The sequence below is a fragment of the Cupressus sempervirens genome, chromosome 3 (genome assembly GCF_028749045.1).
Source record: "Cupressus sempervirens isolate cs-2001-9-10 chromosome 3, ASM2874904v1, whole genome shotgun sequence".
Classification (NCBI taxonomy): Eukaryota; Viridiplantae; Streptophyta; class Pinopsida; order Cupressales; family Cupressaceae; genus Cupressus; species Cupressus sempervirens.
Window position 1 is genome coordinate 26,437,014 of NC_143120.1, and position 22,570 is coordinate 26,459,583.

The following is a 22,570-nucleotide window of genomic DNA, read 5'->3' on the forward strand; positions in this document are numbered from 1 at the left end:
TTGCGTAGTTCTAAGTCTGTAGATCAAGAGCTAGCATTTCTAAAAAGTGGTTATAATAGCTAATCAGAGCAACGGTTCAAAAGTTATGGCCTTCTGAAGTTGGGCTACCCAAAATATATAAAATAATTTGTCAAGGATGTATTTAGATGACTATATCTATTGTTAGGGTCTGTCAGCCCTAGGTACTAAGTTTGAGCATTTAGAACCTTCTTGGGTGAGATAAAATTGGCTATTTAGGAAAGGTCCAAACATTGTCTAACATAGCTCTGAGTGATTTTTTGCAACTTGTCTTGTAGATTATTATAATGAAGGTACCCATGTGGGTTAGCATATTGTACTTGTAAATTCTATAATTCCAAATTTATGGCAAAAATAAGAAGTCCATATTTTGTTCTCACATTTGCTTTTGTTTCTTTGTTTTTGTTATGGGATTATGGTATTAAGTAGAGCACCCTTCATCACTTTTCCATTGTACACTTATCACTACTTGTTAATTTAGTAATAGGCATGAATGGGAATCTTTTCAATAGGTGAAAAAACATGTCGGTGATTGAGGATTGAAACCTGAATTAGCTATTTCTCACTTAAAGATAAAAAAATTTCCACAATCCATGATATTGAGATTTGTACTTCTGGTTAAGATTGTGTGATAGTTTTTTGCATCAATTTTTCGGATCATACACAATGATCCATCATCAGGATGAGAGATCATTGAGTATGATCTGAAATGTTGATGCAAAAAAATATCACACAATTTTACCCAAAAGCAGGAATCTCATAATTCTCACTTTCTTAGCCCTCACCAAGTTCTTAATTATTGTGCTCTCAATAATTCATTAAGATTCAACTTGGATCTTTCAACATAAAGTTAATAGGTTACATGTACAAAACCTACTGCCATATCATCTTCCCTAGAGCTTGAACACACCTTTGTTTCCATAATGCTACTCACATATCTCACATCATCTTTGTTAATCTTTCTAATTACAATTCATCATCCCTTGTAAGCTAACTAAGTGTTTTCAAGAACAACCTTCTTTACATTCTTTTCATTTAAGGGTATAGAGCCCTCTATTCTTAAACCAGTAACTTCTTGTATTATAAATATTTCTTGTTAGAGGATGGACCCTATTAGGAGTCTATGAAAACATTCAGTAGATATTAGTCCCTATTAGGAGACTTTGAATCCCTATTAGGATATTTCCACCTTGTTAGGAGCTGTGGAAAGTACATGGACCCATTGTCCAAACATATTCAAGGGCAAGACAAATGAACCCACTGTTCAAATGATCTATGTATTTTTCCTTGTAGAATAATAGAACTAAATTGTAATTCCTTCCTCTTTCTTTTTCCTATCAATTGGACCTCTACTCCTTATGATCTTGTCACCAGATCAAAAATCTCACATCTACTAATCCCTTGGATTACTTGCTTGCATTGACCTAGCTCCTTTTTGAACTTTGCATAGAACATATAATTTAAATTATATTTACAAACAAGGAAAACATCTTTCCTTTATACCCTATCTTCAAAATAATTCTTTGAGTCGGCATTGAGGCTTTTCCAATTAATTATAATATGATAATTAATTAATTCACAATTACAATAGTACTGTTGGCTCATAGTATATAAAAAACTTCACATGTATGATACTAGGGCTTGCGCACTTGCTAATGTCACCATCATACTATCTACAATCACTAGCTAATTGTGCATCACTAGATTATAGCTCTACTAGAAGATATAATAGGATCATTAGAAACTACTTTTCATACACTCTTTCTATGTACTACTCTCTATAAATCACTTATAACTTCCGTACATATTCTACTTAGACTTCATGCATTTAACTTCATCATTGGGATACACGCTAAAGATGTCTTTAAATGTGCTTCACTTATACATCAAAAATCTATATGTACATTTATGATCTATGCCTACTACTATGCTTGTCTTCACAAACTTACTAATATGTTGACATCAATGAAAAACATAGTCATGAATGCAACATATCAATGCTCTTCAATGCTTAGAATACTCCCCAATAGGAATACCATCAGCATTCATGCTAACAGTCTCTTCCTTTGGCATTGATGGCAACATAGATTATTAACATCTAAGTTCTAAGAATACCAAATAGTACTCTAGTGTTGTTTTTGCTCTCATCTTTTCAAATCCTCTTCATCAATCAAATCTAAAAATCCTTTAGAACATTGCTTGATATGTGTCTTTATGTTGTATATCTTCCCCATAGAGATATTCCTTCTCTTTACATGAATCTTTCTAAATCTCCCTAAAATATATGTGTACCCCATACATACCTAGGAGATGTTTTTCATGCACTATTCTCCCCCATTGACATCAATGATAAAGACCTCATTATGTCAATTTCTTCTCAAAGACTTTAACCAACTCAAGTGTCCAGAGACACTATTCAATACCAAGAGTCCTTAATGACTTTTTTCATCATAGATACTCCTCCATATAGGAAGCATCAACATTCAATCCAATCTAAAAATAGTGCTCTATACTACTAGACTGATGCAATCTCTACATTATCTACTCTAAAGTAGGTAGAGTCATACCCCAAGCATACCTCTCAAGTACTCAAATGTATCTTTTGGTAAGGGCTTTGTAAAGATCTCTACAATCTAATTTTTAGTACTCACATACTCCAATCTAGTCTCCTTTTCTACCACTTTCTATTTCAAAACATGATACTTAATATTTATATGCTTTGTCTTAGAATGCAATATAGGATTCTTAGACATAATTATTGTTCTTGTGCTATCAAAATATATGATAGCAAGTTATAAAAAGTCTATCCTAATGTCTTTCAACATCTACTTTACCCACATCACTTGATTACAATTATTTTCTATTGCCACATACTTTTCCTTAGCTTTACTCTATGAGATACAATCTTGTTTCTTGCTTAACCAAGAAACCATTCTTCCTCAAAGAAAGAATTCTCCATTGTTGGTGCTCTTTCTTTCATCCATACTGCCTACCCAATCTGCATTATAATATGCACATAGAGTGAAATCACTCAAAATGGCATACCATATTCCATAATCAGATGTATCCTTCAAATATTTGAATATCATTTTTAATACTGCATAGCGATATTTCTTAGAATCAACTTGAATTCTAGCTACAATCCCAACTACAATTACTATATCTAGTCTAGTGTGAATCAGCTATTACAAACCTCCAATCATGGATTTTTACTTCTTCCACTCAAATGTAAGTTTCTTATCATTGCTAGATAACTTGTGACCAGTTATCATTGGTGTACCAATATGCTTACAAATTTCCAAGCCAAATCTCTTCAACAAGTCTTTTAAATACTTAGCTTCAGAAAAAAAAATGCCATCACTATTTTGCACAATTTACAAACCTAGGAAAAACTTCATTTCTCCTATCATAGTCATTTCTCAGAAAAGTTATTACTCGCTTTATCATTACCTCCAAATATTATGCCATCAACAAAGATTACTATTATCAACAAACCATTCTCTATTTCTTTCAAATACAAGTTACTATCTATTGTACCTTTAGCAAATCCAAGTTTTGACAAATAGTTGTCCAACCTTGCATGCCAGGCTCTAGGTGCTTACTTCAAACCATATAGATCTTTCTTTAGTTTGCATACCATGTCTTTTTCTTCTCTTAGAGGGAAACCTTCAAGCTACTCAATGTATACCTCTTCATCAAGTTCTCCATTTAGGAAGGCTGATTTTATATCCATTTGATACACTTTGAATATATTGTTCACTACATATGCAAAGAATATTCCTACTACTTCCATTCTAGCTATAGGAACATAAGTCTCCTCATAGTCTATTCCTTCTTATTGTGAATGTCCCTTGCACACAATTCCAACCTTGTTTCTTAGAAGTTCACCTTGCTCATTCATCTTGTTTCTAAATACCCATTTGGTTCCAATAACATTCTTTTCTTTAGGTCTTGGAACTAATTCCCGTGTTTCATTCTTCACAATTTGATCTAATTCTTCCTTCATTGCTTGAATCCAATGATCAACTTTACAAGCTTCATCTACACTCTTAGGTTCAACTTGAGAAATCAAACATATCTCCTCATTAACTCTATTTCTTGTCATCACTCATTTGTGTTTTCTTCCAATTATCTTCTCTAGAGAGTGATTATTTGTCATATTCCTATTAGAGGTAGGAGTTACTAACTCAACTCTTATCTCTTCTCTTGGTTTAGATTTTTCTCCTCTTCGGTCAACAACTTACACATCATTCTACTGATCGTTGTTAGTCTCAAAGGAAAATACTACATCCTCTCGATTAGTCTCTAGATTATAATCATAAATAATAGTTACTAGAGCTAACTCTTCTTTTATTTCCTCTTCCCTAACCAATTTAGGATTTTAACTTCATTAGAAATTAAACTCTTTTTAGATTTTATTTTGCTCATAGGACATCTTGATGAAAAATGACCAAACTCTTTACATGTCCAACAAATGAAAATTTTCATACCATTTTGTCATGTCCCCTTGTAGACACCAAAAATCATCCCAAATGACTATATTAATCTAATTAATACTAGTCACATTCCTCTACTTATTTAATTAAATTATTTTAATTAAATAGGTTCATTTTTGCCTAAGTATTTAAATTTAATTTAAATACTCCTAGCTCTAATGTGTTAATTTAAATTAACACATGATTCTCCACATATTCCTTTTTTAAATAAATTTTATTTATTTAAAATCCTCCATATTCCCATTAATTCTTCTAGACCTTGATTAAATTAAATTTCATTTAATTTAATCTTTACCCAAACCGCCTAGAAGTATGTGCATTCATATGAGTTGTCATCACATGGGTCCATATATCTTTTAAGCACATGTTGTCTACACCATAGGAACCTTCTACACACACATGCCACCTCATCAGTCTTATCCATCTATCTAGAATGTGAGATAAGGTGCTTAGTTGTCAATCCTTATCCTTATCTCCTATGCTTAGTTGTCAATCCTTATCCTTATCTCCTAGTGGTTTCTAAGCACATTCTAGATGCTTCCTCCATCTACTTTAAATAGACGTCTTGTCTCAAGCTTTCCCCTAGGGAGTGGGTTAGGAGTCATTAGAAGTCATTATCATCCATTAGGTACCATTAGAATCTCTTATCATTGCATCATCATTCTGTCATTTTGATTTCTCATATCATCTAGTCTAGGTACATATTCCATCACTCACACTTGCATTCACACATCCAAGAGATTCATCCATTGTTGTATTCCTAAGAGCATACCAAACATACTCTCCATCTAAGATATGCCAACAAGGCTTCTTATGGATGCCTTTGTTGAGTTGTAGGGGTGGAATGGTCTTTTTTTGTCATTTTCTTATTCATTTGTTAGTTCTTTTGGCACCTGGTTAATCTATCTCCACATCTAGATAGATTAACAACATTAAAAGTTAGGATGCTTGCTACTCATAAGGGAAGATTTGTCTTAAATTCGTCATTTAATGTCTTAAAGTATTATAATAAAGTTACTTTATGTTTTATTAAGGCATTCACTTTATAAAATGACTTAAGTGACTAGAAGATGAATTTGATGTTTTATCCCACATCTCTTATTCCAACACTCTTCCCTCACTTTGAGGTTATAAATAAGAGGATCAGTATTGGGAAAGACACAAGGAATATATAAAATATAAAATTTAATTAGGTTGCTTCAATGTGACTAGTATTTCTAAAGGACGAAAAACTTTTAGGAAAGGAGTGATACTAGACAAAAAACTAGTGATCACATTATCTATTTTAGATACTATAGTTGAGTTGGAGATGATATTTAGAATTCTAGAACTCCATAGCAACAACAAGTTCAAATATTAGTTCTGATTTAAAACCAACATATACATAATATTGTCTATATTAAGAATTTATAGCTAAGAAGGGGTTAGTAGCTCTCCATACAAGACAAAGAGAAAAGATGGAATATTCCTTACTATTGGCAAGAAGATAGTTGATGGCAAAGAGGCCACGCAGTGGTAGTATTGGTGACTCATTGAAATCTTGATAAACATGCATAGGACTACATAAGGTATTAGGAAGATCATTCTATTATTTTTTAGGCAATAGAAATGATATGTTGCAAGTCATTTGGATGTTGGAAGTGAAGGTGGCTAAGTTCCATTGTATTTCTAGTTTCTTATTGGTTCCATTGCCAATACATGAGTCTATGAACTACTTGCCTTCCTTCATAATTTACAGTGTTATCTACTATTTAATTTATAGTGTAGACAATAATCATTATTAATACCAGTTTGAATGTATTGTTCTTCACACTACTTAATGTCTGGGTTAGTTTTGGTAAGATACCATGCATATGAAGAATTGACTATGTCAGAGTTTCCTTATTTTATATATAACATGTCGCATGATTACCTTGCCATATTCCATTATTTTGAACTCTTGAAACCTTAAACTAAAGATGGGTGTAAGTGGTGATCTATTGGATTATGATTATTAAAAGTTAAAAGTAAAATAATTACAATGGGTTAGTTAATCTACAATAGTTTAGTGCATGCCAACTAGTTGGAAAAATACCTAGGAAAGAAATCACATTTTTCTTCTAATATCCAAGGAGGAATATTTTAGTGGTATCAAAGCCACAAGACCTGTCATCTTGTGGGAAGAAACAAAATATTTGTAGACTAGTTTTTATCAAAAAATGATAGCCTAGAATAAGTAAAAGACATTATAAATTCAGTCATCTACAATCAGAACAAGAAAATTCTTCAGAACATATTGAGATTGAAGATAGTTATTCAGTGGATAAGGAATTAACACTTTGAACAGGTGAATAAACTAAGCAAACTAAAAAAGTTGGTCATTTTGGAAAAGTTGAATAGGTAAACAACATTCAAATGAGACCTAATGAAACTAAATAGGATAGGGAAGTATGGGAAACATTGTGGGCTATTAGAGATGGGCAGAATAACCTAGCTGGTACATTGTAACCACTTGCAATTAATATGCAATAGTTAGCTCCTATTACTAGGAGAGCTCTGAGCCATCACAGTGGAGGAAATAATGTAGCTAGATCACCTAGAGCTATTAGAGCTCCCACGCATAAGACTGACAAGCCTCTAATACCAGTGTTTAATAAAGAACAAGAGGAAACACCACTAGAACCACCAAATTTACTATCGAATAATGTTATAGCAATGTATGATGAATGAAATTTTTTTCCCAATCCTATTAAAAAAAATTTGACCATTGTCCAATACTTAAATTAGAAAAGGGAGACAGATTGACAACAATAGGATAGGAGACCTAGGGCACCAAATAGAGACCTAAAGCATGATGTGAACAAGTTAACTCTCCCTACCTTTGATGGTAGTAGTAAGACATTTTCTAGAGCTTGGATTCACAAGCTCAATACCTACTTGACACTCAAGCCAATGACAAAGATGGAAGCCATTAGATTTTCCATGATGCACCTTGAGGGAGTAGTATATAATTGGTGGCATCATTGTTTAGTCACCCAGGATCATAGCCTCATAACTTCATACAAGATTTTCAGCTCCAAGCTAATTACTCATTTTGACTAGAAGGATATTGAAGTTTATTATGTGGATTTGGCTTAGTTACAACAAAGTGGGTTCTTGGATAACTTCATTGATGAGTTTTAATGAATCTTAGAGATGGTACTATATATGATAGAATAGTGTAAGGTGATGTTTTCATAGAAGGGTTACAAGACAAATTTAGGGATTTGGTTAAGGTCCTTAAACCAAACACCTTGGATGATGCAATTAAGATCACCCACAATTTTGATTCACCTTCTTCACTACTGCAACCTCTAAAGAAACCCTGTAAAGGGTCTACATCATCCCAAGGGAACAAAAAATAGAAAAACCCAAATCCTCCCAGATTGGATTTTGAGAAAAGCAATGAATTGATGAGGAAGAAATTATGCTTCACTTGTAGGGAACCTTGGACTCCTGATCATAGATTCCTTAGTAAAGGAAAGATTCACTATGTTGAGGTTCTTTTAGAGGATGAAGGAGAACATCAAGAAAGTTGTTTTGTTGAGGATAGCAAGGAGGAAGAGTTTGAGGAGCAACCCCTTAAAGAAAAAAAGAAGAAAGTTTCTACCAAACAAGCTCCTATTATAGCCACCCTTTCTAGTGATCCAACATATCATGCTTTCAGGGTGAAGGGTGTTGTTAGAGGAAAACACATTGTTTTCTTTTTGGATAAAGGAGCATCCCATAATTTCATCAGCACATAGATGGTATCTAAGAGAGGATTGAAAATACTCAACATACCTAAGTTCGAAGTGAATGTAGTAGGTGGGGAAGTTTTGAGTTGCATAGAGAATCTAGTCTTTAGATATAGTTTGATGATTATCTTTTACAAACTGATTTTAATGTTGTTGATTTGGATGGGTTAGATGCCATTTTTGGTAGATAGTGGTTAAGGACTCTTTGTAGGTACTCATTTGATAATGAGAGACTACAGTTAAAATTCTTATAGGGTGATCAGTTAATAGTCCTAAAGGCCATAGTAGATAGTGGACCCAATTTGATGAAAACTCATAGGATGGAAGCCATTTTGAGGCATGATGATATCTAATGGGTGAAAGAGTGTTTCATCTCTTCTAAGGAGACATAGGATACAAGAAAATAGCACCATTGTGACATTCAAATGGTGCTTGACAAGCACATAAGGGTATTCGAGGATCTAGCCCCAGGTATTCCACCAAATAAAGGTTTGAGCATATCATTGAGCTAGAGGAGGGTGCCAAACCTATCATTACTACTCCTTATCGTCACCCTAAGCATTACAAGAAAGAGATAGAGAAGAAAATTAAGGAACTACTAGATATGGTACATATCAAGCCTAGTTCCATCCCTTTTGTCTCTTCACTAGTGTTGGTTAAGAAGAAGGATGGTACCCTTTAGATGTGTATTAACTACTATGCCCTTAAAAGGAGAATCATTAAAAATGGGTATCTAATTTCCCACATTGATGAGTTACTAGATGAGCTTCATGGAGCTATTTATTTCTCAAAGATAGATCTTCAATCATGATACCATTAGATATGAGTCTGAGAGGAGGATGTGCATAAGATAGCTTTTAGATGCCACTATGGACACTATGATTTTTTGGCGATGCAATTATGGCTCACTAGCACACCCACCATTTTTCAATCATGCACAAAGCACATCTTAAAAAAACAACTACAAAAGAGTGTGTTAGTTTTCTTTGATGACATGTGATCTTTAGTAGGACTTGGGAGGAACATTTGCAGCACCTAGATGAGATCCTTACCCTCATGGAAGAGCACTCTTTATTTGCAAAGGAGTCTAAGTGCAAAGTTGGATTAACTGAGATTCACTATCTCGGTCATGTTATTGGTGTAGAGGGAGTTAGGGTCCTTTAGGAAAAGATATAGGAAATCCTTGATTGACCACCACTAAGAGATGTATCTAAGTTGTAGGGCTTCCTTTCTTTGTTCTTATTAAAAAGTGATTCACCAATGGTTTTTTCTAAGTAGCAGCACCTCTTACCGATCTAACACAGAGAGGGGCATTTAGATGGATAGGAGATTCAAAGACAACTTTGATGGAATGAAATAGGTGATGAGCACATGTCTAGTTCTAGCATTTCCTAATTTTTCTAGACCCTTTGTTTTGGAGTGTGATGCTTTAGGGAGTGGAATCAAGGTAGTTTTGATGTAGGACCATCATCCCATAGCTTTTGAGAGTAGGAAAGTTAGTGGCAACGAGCTATTATATTCTAGATATGATAAAGAGATGCTGGCCATAGTGTACACCTTAGCCAAGTTTAGACAATACTTGGTGGGAAGTAAATTTAAAGTGAAGATTGATCATAATAGTTTATGTTACTTCCTAAAAAAAAAGGAGCAAAACAAAAGACAATACAAATGGGTCAACAAGGTCAAAGCATAAGATTTTGACATTGAATATGTCAAAGGGAAAAAATATTATAGTTGGTGATGCACTTTCCCAAAGACCCCTAGTTATAAAGTATTGTACCATTTCCAAGATTTCAGCAGATTGGAGATCCCAACTGTTAGTGGAGTATTCTAAAAATACTCACACATGTCAGATTATAGATGGTATACTTCAGGATGATCAGTACAAGGTAATGAATGATATTATATATTATAAGAATAGGATCTACCTAGTACTTGAATCTAAACTTAACAGGGATATTATGCATACTATACATGATGCACCTTTAGTGGGTCACCCAAGTTTTTTAAAACCTATAGGTAGATTAGAGAGAGATTCTCATGGAAGGGCCTAAAGGATGATGTATTGTAGTATGTTAAAGAGTGCTAGAATTGTTAGCAGAATAAGTCAGAACAAGGCTTTCCAACAAGTTTACTTCAGCCTCTCCCTATTCCAACTTAGAGGTGGGAGAGTATCTCTATAGATTTTGTCATAGGGTTACCAAGGGTCCAAGATAGAGATTTCATTTTTTGTGGTGGTAGATAGATTGACTAATTTCACACACTTCTTTTCTATTATGACAGACTGGTCAACCTCTCAAGTAGCTAAGTAATTCTTTTGAGAGGTTTTTTGTCTTCATGGATTACCTAGGACTATTTTGAGTGATAGGGACAATAGGTTTCTCAGTAATTTTTGGTAAGAGATTTTTAGATTGATAGGTATAGAGTTGACTCTTAGTACTAGCTATCACCCACAGATAGATGGTCAAACTGAAATAGTGAATAACTATCTGGAAGGGTATTTGAGAAACTACATTGTAGGTCAGCAAAGAGCTTGGGTTAAGTGGTTGTATTTGGGGGAATATTGCTATAACTCCACATATCATATGTCTATTTGGATGACTCCTTTTTGCACTCTTTATGGCTATGAACCTCTTCCTTTCATTGATTTGGCTTTAGAGAACAATAGGCCTCCCTTGGCCTAAGATTGGGTCCAAGATCAACAAGATATTTTCAGATCTATTGGAGATAATATTCAGTAGGCACAAAACCAACATAAGTTATATGTTGATTGACATCATATAGAGTAGATCTTTGAGATAGGTGACATGGTTTATCTTCATCTCTAGCCTTATAGATAAAGCTTCCTAAAGAAAAGTGGGTCAAAGAAGCTTAAGCCCAATTTTTACGAACCTTATTACATCACCAAGAGGATTGGTGAGGTTTCTTACAAGTTGGATTTACCTAGTGACAATTGAATCCACACTGTGTTTCATGTCTTATGCCTTAATAAGAAAATTGGTCAATAGATTATACTGTTAGAAGGCTTGCCTCCACTTGATGAGGAGGGTAGACTTATTTTGGAGCCAACAAAGGTGATTAAGACTAGGGAAAAGAGCTAAAAAATAGATCTATCAGAGAATATCTAGTTCACTAGAAGAATTTACCATATGAAGATGTTAATTGGGAAGGTGAGTCTATTTTACAACATCCAGCATTGAGATTTCTTGAGGGCAAGTAATCCTGAGAAGGGAGGACTATAATGTCCCCCCTTTTGTGCTAGTTCTTTTGGCACCTGGTTAATCAATCTCCACATCTAGATAGATTAACGACATTCATAGTGAGGATACTTGCCAGTCACAAGGGAAGATTTTTCTTAAGTTTGTCATTTAATGTCTTAATGTACTTTAATAAAGTTACTTTATGTATTATTAAGACATTCACTTTATAAAGTGACTTAAGAGACTAGAAGATGAATTTGGTGTTTTATCCCACATCTCTTATTCCAACACTCTTCCCTCACTTTGAGGTTATAAATAAGAGGCTCAATCCTAGGAAAGACACAAAGAATATACGAAATATAAAATTAAATCAAGTTGTTATAATGTGACAAGTATTTCAAAAGGATGACAAACCTTTAGGAAAGGAGTTATACTAGATGAAAACCTAGTGATCACATTATCTATTTTAGATGCAATAGTTGAGTTTGGGATGATATTCAGAAAGCTAGAACTCCACATCAATAGTAGGTTTGAATATGAGTTCTAATTTAAAACCATCATATATAGAATGTTTTTTGTATTAAGAATTTATAGCTAAGAAGGGGTTGATAGCTCTCCATAGAGGATAGAGAGAAGAGATAGCATATTCCTTACTATTAGGAAGAAGATAGCCAATGGTGGCCACATATTGGTAGTATTGGTGACTCATTGAGATCTTGATAATCATACAAAAGATTGGATAAGGTATTGGGTAGATCATTCTATTATTTTCTAGGCCATGAAAATAATAGGTTGCAATTCATTTGGATGTTTAAAGTGAAGGTGGTTGAATTTAACTATATTTCCAATTTTTTATAAGCTTCATTTCCAATACACAAGTCTATGAACTGCTTGCCTTCCTTTGTAATCTATGGTGTTGTGTATTGTTTAATTTGTAGTATATATAGTAATCATTATTAATACTAGTTTTAATATGTTGTTCTTCACACTGATTAACATCTGAGTCAATTTTGGTGAGATACCATGCATATGAAGAACTGACTGTGTCATGATTTCCTTATTTTATATATAACTTGTTACATGATTATCTTGTTGTATTCCATTATTTTGAACTCTAAAAACATTAAACTGAAGATAGGGGTTAGTGGTGATATTTTGGATTATAATTATTAAAAGTTAAATGTAAAACAATTGTAGTGGGCTAGTTAACCTATAGTAGTTTAGTGCATGCCAATTCTTTAGCAAACTATCTGGTAAAGAAATCACATTTTTCTTCTAATATCTAAGGAGGAATATTTATTTTTTGGTTGTCTTTTCATAAGTATATCAATTCCTTCTTTGATCTTCATGCCTTCTTTGGATAAGGATTTTCTTGTTCTTGTATTCTTTTGTATGCAACAAAAGGATTCTAGATCAGGAAGCTCAATGTTTTGATCTTTACACATATTTGATAACTCACCAACAATATTCATTTTCTTTGTGTCAAAATTTCCTCTACCAGAGTTAGGACTATCTTTACTAAAATAACTCACAACTAATCACCCAAAGCTATTAATCTTTCATTTCAAGGACCTAATTCTCTATTATCAATTGTTAGAATATATAGTCTATCAATATAACATAGAGTGGGAGGGAGGGGGTGTGAATTCGTTATCCAAATTATATCAAAATTATTAACCTTAATCAATATTAACCATGCAAGAAATATAATCAGAAACCATAATAAGATACTCATGCAAAAATAACACCAAATATGTTAACTAGGGAAACCCTTGATTATAGGGATAACCTCAATGGGGATTATACCCACAAGATGATGTATGAATATAAATATTCCTTGTTAAAGGATGGACCCTATTAGGAGTCTATAAAAGTATTCTTTACATATCAATCAATGTTAGGAGATTTTAAACCCACTATCCAAATAGCTTCAACCCACAGTCCAAACGATCTATGTATTATTCCATGTAGAATTATATAATTGAATTGTAATTCTTTCCTCTTTCTCTATCCTATCAACCAGACCTGTACTCTTTTTTATCTTATAACTAGATCACAAATATCACATCCAACAATCCCTTGGATCTCTTACTCACATTCACAAAACACTCTACTCCTTTTTGCACTTTGCATAGAACATATATGTCAATTATATTTATAAACAAGGAAAACATATAAGTTCCTTTATACCCTATCTTCAAAATAATTCCTTGAGTCAACCTTAAGGATTTCTAAATTAATTATTATAAGATAATTAATTAATTCGCCATTATAATAGCACTTTGAACTCAAAATATATATAAAACTTCACACGTGCAATACTAGGGCTTGTGCACTTGCTGATGTCTCCATCAAACTGTCTTTAATCATTGGCTAACTGCTCATCACTAGATTATATCTTTTCTACAAGATATAATATGATTATTAGAAACTACTTTCCATGCACTCTGTCTTTGTACTACTCTCTCCAAGTCACTTATAACTTCTATACATATTTGACTTAGATTGTAAGCATTTAACCTCTATTAGAATTAGATGATTCTGAGAGAGGGGTTGCAAATTAGTATTCTACAAAATTTCTCCCACAACTAGATTTTTTTAATTACTTTATAACTTTCATAAGAAATTAAACCAACAATGATGAACAATGTATATAACCATGCATAAAGAGAACTCATAACACCATTATTTGTTAACTAAGGAAACCCTGGCCAAGGGAAAGCCCTGGTGGGGGCGATACCCACAAGATGATCCACTAAACAAAAGAATCATGTTAATAATATTGAACTTGTTAGGAGTCTATGAAGTACATATAGTGTCTCAAGTCCTTGTTAGAGGACTAGGCCTTGTTAAAAGCCTCAACCCTATTAGGAGTTTCTTTAACCCTATTAGGAGTTGGGAGATCAAATACAATGTATGCAAGAAGAGCCCACTACCCTAACATGCAATATACAATTAAGTTTCTTCACAAGAGTAGATATACATACAATATTGTCTTACTAATTTATCTTACACTTGCTCTGATCATACATCAAATTTTGCATCACACATAGCTCGCATATCATTTAAGCTTTCTTCAAATGTGGTTTGCATCACATTATCTATGCAATATATGATCTTTACTAATATCTTGGAAATTAACAAAACTCTCCTCAGTTGGCCTTGATGCTTTCACACAATTAACCAAATATAAAATAACTTTGGGTAAACATCTATGATGTCGGCCCAACATGATCAAGTATTTTTTTTGACAAAATAATTCCTTAAGCCATACAGTTCAATTAACTAGCATTCTCTATTCTTCTCTACTAATTACGTAAACTAGTAATTTAACTCTAACCTACATCATATTTTCTATACAAGTCTCCCCACTAACATATGACATCATTATCCTATCAACTATTGATTCTCAACTATGCATTAACTAACTTGAAGTCTGCTACCATATATACCATATATTTCTTTGTACAATTTCTAACTATCTAATAGTTAGACAATTTTCTAGCTCTGATAACATCATGAAATATCAAAATTATGTGTTTCCATAAATGACAACACTCATACATCTACCTAGCCATATTGCCAAAAATCTCCCCCTTTGGCATTGATGGAAACATTTGGGAAAATTGGCTAAGTCCCAAAATGATGTCATACAAAACAAAATAAATACAAAAAAGTAATTACACAAAATTGCCTTCAAAATATAGAATTTATTTCATATTTTGATGGATCATTTCATTCCTTATGACTCCTTTACAATGATACATAGCTAAGCTCCCCCATTATATATACATATACAACTTTACATACTTTCCCCTTACATATAGAAACATGTACATTTACAAATTTTCTCACATACTTCTCCCCCTTTGACATTAATGGCAAAGGTGTCAAAAAAGATGTACCCAAAAACTCGTGTTTCTTGCCTCAGATCAACTTGAAATTTTGGATATGCAATCTATAAATTCATTTTTTAGCTTGTGAAAGTCCTTCCAGTTTTCCTTGATTGTATCAAATATAATGATGAGTGTGCAAAGTGCATAGGATGTCTTTTCTGCACACCACTCCTCTAGTTGCCTTTGCAAAATGAAAATGTTAGGTGATAAATATTCTCTAAGGACAAAGAATTTATTTATTACCTTCTCCTTATCAGATTCAATGCCTCTAATATTATTGTAAATTTTATCCATTTCTACTCCAAAATCTTCAATGTTTGTATCTAGTTGTTGCAATCTAATAGTGAGTATTTGAAGCTTACTCATTTGGCCTCTAATTAGATTATCAAAATCTTATAGATAATTGTCAATACAACTTCTTTCCTTCATCTATACTTTTTTTTATCTCTTTAATGTACACATTTAGTGCCTACAAGTCATTCTTGATATTGTTGCATACTATGTCAAACAATGATGTGTCATGCTTCATATGTGCTTGAACTAAAGAAATATCAAACAAAGTTGTGATTTTTTCATCAAAAGATTTCACCAATTCTTTCACCTTTATCTATAAGTCTAGATTTGTGATAGTTGATTGTATTGTCTTCTACAATCTATCTAGAACTTTTTCCAATGTTCTTTCCAAAGGCTTTATAGAATTTTTCTTCTCAAGAAGTTTTCTCAAAGAGCTCACTAATCCTTTCTAATCATCATCATCATCAAATACTACTAGCAATAGTTTAACTATTGATGCATAGGTAGTTTTTGATGTTGCAATTGGTGTAGCTACTAGTGCAACATAAGGTATGTCAACTTCATGTTGAAACTCTACCTTCTCATATTTTGTTTCCAAATGTTTTAGATTGGGCAAGAACGATGAATCTTGCATCACAATCTTCTATTTCTGCTTCAATTTAGAAGTTTCTTCTACTCTCTTTCTTAATCCTTCTATTCTTTATTTCTCCTTCTCTATTTCTCTATTTCTCTCTTCTTCTTCCTCCTTTATTTTTTCTACATTTTTCTTTTCTTCATCATCCTCTTCATCCAAGCTGGAATAAGCATTAATATTTCCAACAATGTTGGACCCATATCATGCAAAATGATTCTCCTTAGAATATATAGTTATCTGTGTACTATCCACTTGCATGGATTCAGTACCAATAACTATATGAGAAGGTGAGTAAGTTTGATGTGCCTCTTTTCAACTTCTTCTTCACCATCAATAGGTCTACTAACCTCCACATAAATTGGACTTTTTGTTTTAGGGTGCACACTTTCCTTGGTGACCTTAGGCATGTAAGTCATATATTTTACTATGGCTTCTTCAGTTTCCTTCTTTACCTCTTCATAGTTGCCTCCCATAAGAAGAATTTCTCTTCTCTTGTTCTTGAGCAAAGGTTCAATACCTTTCAAGATATTTTCTATGTCTTCATTTGTGCTTACTTCACACAATTTATTGATCATATTCTCTCTCAATTTAGTGTCTTCTTCTATTACTCTTCTCTTCTTGTTTAACAATCTATTGTAAAAATCTTCTAGAATCTTATTTTTGTGCTATCAAATATCTTATTTCTCAAAATCATATTCCTTACAATGGCATTTTATAACTATCTCCTATCCATGTTACTATACAAACTATAATACTTATTCAACTAAATAAAACTATCATTATTTATAATCTGTATATTTAGATTTTTGAATTTGGGCTTCCATGCTTTCTTATCGGTTGGTGTTCTTTCTTCTCCAACTTCTTGTTCAACTGGCCTCTCTTTAGTCTCTTCTTTTGACTCCTCAGACTCACTAATTTGTAATGTCTTTCTCCTCTTTCTGGGTTCACTGGTACTCTTCTTAACCCTTTTCTTAGGAGATGGTATTGATTCTTGCTTAACCTTCACCAATCTCTCTGATTTCCTCTATGAAATAGATACATCATCTTTAGATTTCCTCTTAGGCTAACCATATTGTACTCTAACTAGTTGTACTTGTGCAACTACTGCATAAGGTGAAATAACTATTTATGAATTAGACCCTACTACTATCACATCCAAAGATGGTGCTACAATAGAAATAGGTGTGGTTGCCAACACCTCAGACTTCCCACAAGCTTTCATGTCCATTTCTATACCTTTTATTTCATTGAATTCTTCTCTTGTCATGCTTGACTCCTTAAGAATGGATTCAAATTTTTTTCCACATTCTTCTTGATGTCTTCACTATGAAGTTTAGAATGAACTTCCCTTAACTTCTCTTCATTAGTACCCAATCTTTGACATTCAGTGTCCCTTTCAAACTATAGAATAATTTGTGTGTATCCTTCGATGAGTTCTTCCCTCATTTCATATCCCATGGAATAATTGACTCTAGGTTCTATTGCTTCCATACAAGTAGTGTCAGTTTCTACCATGAAACATATTTCATCTTTATACTTATCCAAGATAGAGGGAGGGATTCTATATCTTAGCTTCATCTCAGAATGGAATCTTTTCATCAATGTTTTTATCTCTGACATTCTCTAGTCTAGTCATCTAACACTATGTAACCATCTTCATTGAATACCCATTATTGTCCCAATTTTTCATACCAAGAAACTACTTGGTTGAATAGAAAAATAAATGTGTCAATAGAGATTTGAATCCAAAGACTTTATTCTTATACTTCTTTAGCTTCACAATGTTATCCAACAACTACACTCTAAAAATCTCACAGATATTTATGTTCTTTTTCTCAACTATCATAACATAGTCTACATGAAAAAATCCTACTAGCACAAAGTTAATTCTAGAGCTATGATTTATTTTATATCCTACAATATTGCTCAATATTCTAACTCTGTTGTCCTAAATTAGATCAACTCTCATATTCCTTCCATCAAACTTAGTTTTCAGGTTTGTCTCAACTATCTTTCTCACATTCCTGTCATTCACCATATTACAACCTTCATTTTTTAAATCTAGGACCTTATGAGTTAGGTCATTATCAATTATGATAAGCACATCACCTACCCAAAACATTTCTTCATGAACATGACTTAGGATTATATTGGTCCACTCATGATTATCAAATTCTTTGAAGAACATATACTTAATCAAGTTCAGTTCATTCATATATGTATACTCATATTTTAGGGTTAGCTCTCCATTACACATAACTCCTAAATCCTTGAGAATGTATCCATCTCCAACATTCCCAAATTTACAATGAATGTAGCTTCTAACATCTTCTACATGAAGTACATTTGGCAAGATTTGAGAAAATGCTCCTAGCATATCATCAATAAGAGAAAAAAATGGATGCTTGTTGAATTTGTACCTATATCTCTCATTTATATCACAAAATGACTGGATTTCTATATTGCTAGCTATTGATACTGATAATTCCAACTTAAAGCTTCATAAAATACCTTTAATATTGTGAATTAGGGCTTCTGCAACTTTGCACTCAAATGCTTCACTTCACACTTGAATTTGTTGTCAAATGGCTCATTAATTGCTCCAAACTCTTCACACCATCAAATGGTACTAAATGTATTACTCACAATCCTTAAATCATTTCAAATTTAACTCCACATTAAATACACATTTGCTTCTTCTTCAAAAGGTGTCATTAATTACCATTAAACTCATTTTCTTTCATAGGACTTACTCTAATCATCAAAACTCTTGCATACTTTACCATAGCTTCGTCTCTATATTGTCTACCTTATGCTGGCTATGCAACTTATATTTCATAATCTATCACCACTTTTGATTAATTGATGCTTTGCCTCTTCTGGAAATGCTTAATTTAGATACGATGAGTCACAAACAATTTTTTACTTCAATTTCCCATCAAGTGCATCGAAATACTTCTCTTCCAAAACTTTGTGAGAACTTTCTAGATTAATACCTTTCAAAAATGCTTCCTTAAACTCATCAACATGTTATTTAATTGCTTCCTTCTATCTATTGTTTCTACCATTATCATTTTGTCTATCATTTCTATTATTCTTTCTTCTATAATTAGGATTCCTATTGAAGTTCCTTCTATCCATTCTGCAAAATCTTGTTGTGTATCCAAATTTATTACATAACTGACATATATGTGCATTACTTCTTTAATTGGTTTGATTATGACTTTCAATTTCTCTGTAATTCCTTGCAATATGTCCATGATTGTTACAATTGTAACATACAAACTATTTCCTTTCACCACTAGTTTCCTCTCCATCATTAGATGTACTTTGTGATCTTCCTCTCTAATCACCTACAAGGTTAGTATTCCTAAACATTCTACTATTCCTATTATTACTACAAACTTAGGTTTTTTACAATCTACTACTTTATGTCCATAACCATGACAATTATAACAATAGAAATTAGTAATAGGTTTAAAAGACTTACCTATGCAATCTCTCTTCATATGACCAACATTGATACATATGAAACATATATCTTTGAATACATTTCTAACTTCCTTAGATGATTCAGCTTTCTTAGGTTCATCAACTTGCTCTATTTTCTTTGGTTCATCATGTTTCATAGACAAATCAACTAGTTAAATTTCTTTAGATACTTCAGTCATTATGCCTGATTAAATCTTACTTAGATTAAATCTTACTTAGATCAGATTCTTTTAGGGGACTCAACAAATGGATGTGGTTCCTTTCTTATTTCAACTTTCTAGGCTGATTTCTCTCCAATAAAATATCCAAGGCCTATCTCATCATAAGAGGGTCTCTGGTACAATATATGCTCATCATTTTTCTCACTACTGGAATTAAACTTTTCTAACTGTTGTTTAGCTTGTCTCCTTTCACAATAGTGTTGTACTTTTCTAACTCTGCATGTTCTATCTTAATAGAGTCTAATTCAGATGTTACTTAACATATTTGGGATCTAAGCTCTGAATTCTGTTGGTGTTTGAAAACGTTACCCATTTCCAATTATCCCATTGAGAAAGTGACACATCTAGGGGCAGCTAACTCCCATTTTCAACATGCCCATTTAGACACCAGGCCAACTATAAGGCTAGACCCTTCTTCTTCTTCAGGCTCTGCAAAACCTAGGCAGGTGGACCTATAGATTTTTTATATGGTACCAGTTGTCAATGCATACACTGAATCTAATATGAAGCAGATAAAACCCTTATTTCTCCTGATAACTCATGAAATAACATCAATCTACAGTAACTAAATGTAGATCTAGGAACCTCATAAGCTAAGTGAGGGCATTCTATTATAGCTCTTCAACATGAAAGGGGAAAAGCATTTGATTATTGATGTTGATTTTCAACAAATCCTCAAGCATGCAGCAATATAACAAGTGATCCTATAACTGATCAGTGCCTAATCCATTGGGCAATTTCATGAATTCGAAACATACATCTATGACATTAGGACATATTTAGTATACCCATACATCAGATCTATCTAATCACCTTGTGATTCAGACATCAATGTTCATTCAGATCTCATTCTTATGAAATATCCTTCTCAAGATAACCAGCAATCTTGTCAAACACATCAAGCATTTACTTGGCACTTTGTTCCAACAACAAGATATATCAGACACACAACCTGAAGGGGAAGCAAATGGATCTCAGCTCTTTGTTCTAAGACCACATAAGACTATAGATTACTGAGATAGGAGACAAGAACAAGAATGAAACTAGTGAAATTACTGTTCATAAGTATTTATTTCCTTGAAATAATACAACCAAATGCATGAAATCAAAACATGAAACAACCTAACATATTAGAACTATCTGTATTATCTTTACACTTACTGTTCACATGAGAGAGAAATGCTAAAGAAAAATGGTTTCACAGTCATGGGAATGCAACTAGAACTGGATCCAAGACCTTGGTATCACAGTAATGTGCACTTTTTTCTCCAAAAGACTGGAACCAACTAGTTTCTCAATAACAAAAATTGGAACCCCTCAAATGAAAAAAAGAAAGAAAGATATAGATGAGAAAGAATTCCTGGATCTGTTATGAAGACGACAAGTGTCTACTTGAAATTCAATCCTATGCAACTGAGTAACCTGTTTCTTCTTTCATCCCATCTGATCTGATTAGATTTCATCATTGTTCTATTACTATTTTGCAAATATCCTTATACAATGATGAAATTCTTTTGAATCACTAAAATATCTAATTTCTTCATGAAAATGCTAGTGAAAATAAGTTTTTACTAGGTAAATCTGAACAAATTTGACTCTAACTGCATTTCCATTACCTTTTACTGATATTCAAGTCATTATCTCATTAGAAATTAGTTATGAGCTTTGATTTTTGAATTCAGTTGCAAGTTAGGTATCTGAGACAAATCCTCCTATAGCTCAAAAATACTACTACATGTGCAAAAACAGACCTCATATTTGGAAAATTTAGATCTTCTTGGTTCTGGTGGTATATTGGAGTGCATACCTAGCCTCTCAGAAACGCTCAGAAAGCCGATTTGAAAAAATGCTCCTCTGGTTGAAATGTTCAAGTCTGGACTTTGATTTTTTAAATTTCTTTTTGAAACATCAAATTCTAAAGTTAAAACTTTAGAATTAATCCTTTTGAAATTTTAAAACCTGACATGCATCTTTAACAAAAATAATAATTAAATATTATTATTTTTAACTCTACAATATTTTCCTTACCCTTTGAATCTAGGGTCAACCTTCAGTCGACTAACTGCCACGTGGCAGTATTTGATTCGCTGAGCCCTCTACATCATCTGACATGTCAGCACCACTAGGACCCATGCCACATGTCACAATCTCGCTTTCCCGCATTTTTAAATCCCTCACATCTCCATAATGCAGGATTGCGCCATTCGTCCGATCTTGCCACGTAGCGCGATCCATTGCGCCCACTTGAACTTGCATGTCCCCACCACATCATTGCACTCAGAGACCAGGTTGCCATGTGTCAATTGCTCATTTTCCCACATTATTTTAACTTCCTCACATTTTGATAATGTGGGGAAGCAGGCACCGTTAGATCCAGACACTTGTCACCATCAGAGACTACTTTGCCACATCAGCGTCTCTACATCTTTGATTAAAATATTGGTACTCGTCTCATTGACGTCACTCGGGTCGGCTTCATGGGTCCCACTTACAAACTGCAGCCTTCCCAAAAGCTCTCACTTGAATTCACATTGAGTAATGTGTTGTGTAGTATTTAAAAACTA

General features: G+C 33.2%; 1 pseudogene; it reads right to left on the minus strand.

The window, feature by feature from the left end:
* Positions 1 to 22,241, minus strand: part of LOC149564590 (alpha-mannosidase I MNS5 pseudogene) — a 74,647-nt pseudogene extending 52,406 nt beyond the window's left edge.
* Positions 22,242 to 22,570: the final 329 nt, after the last annotated feature.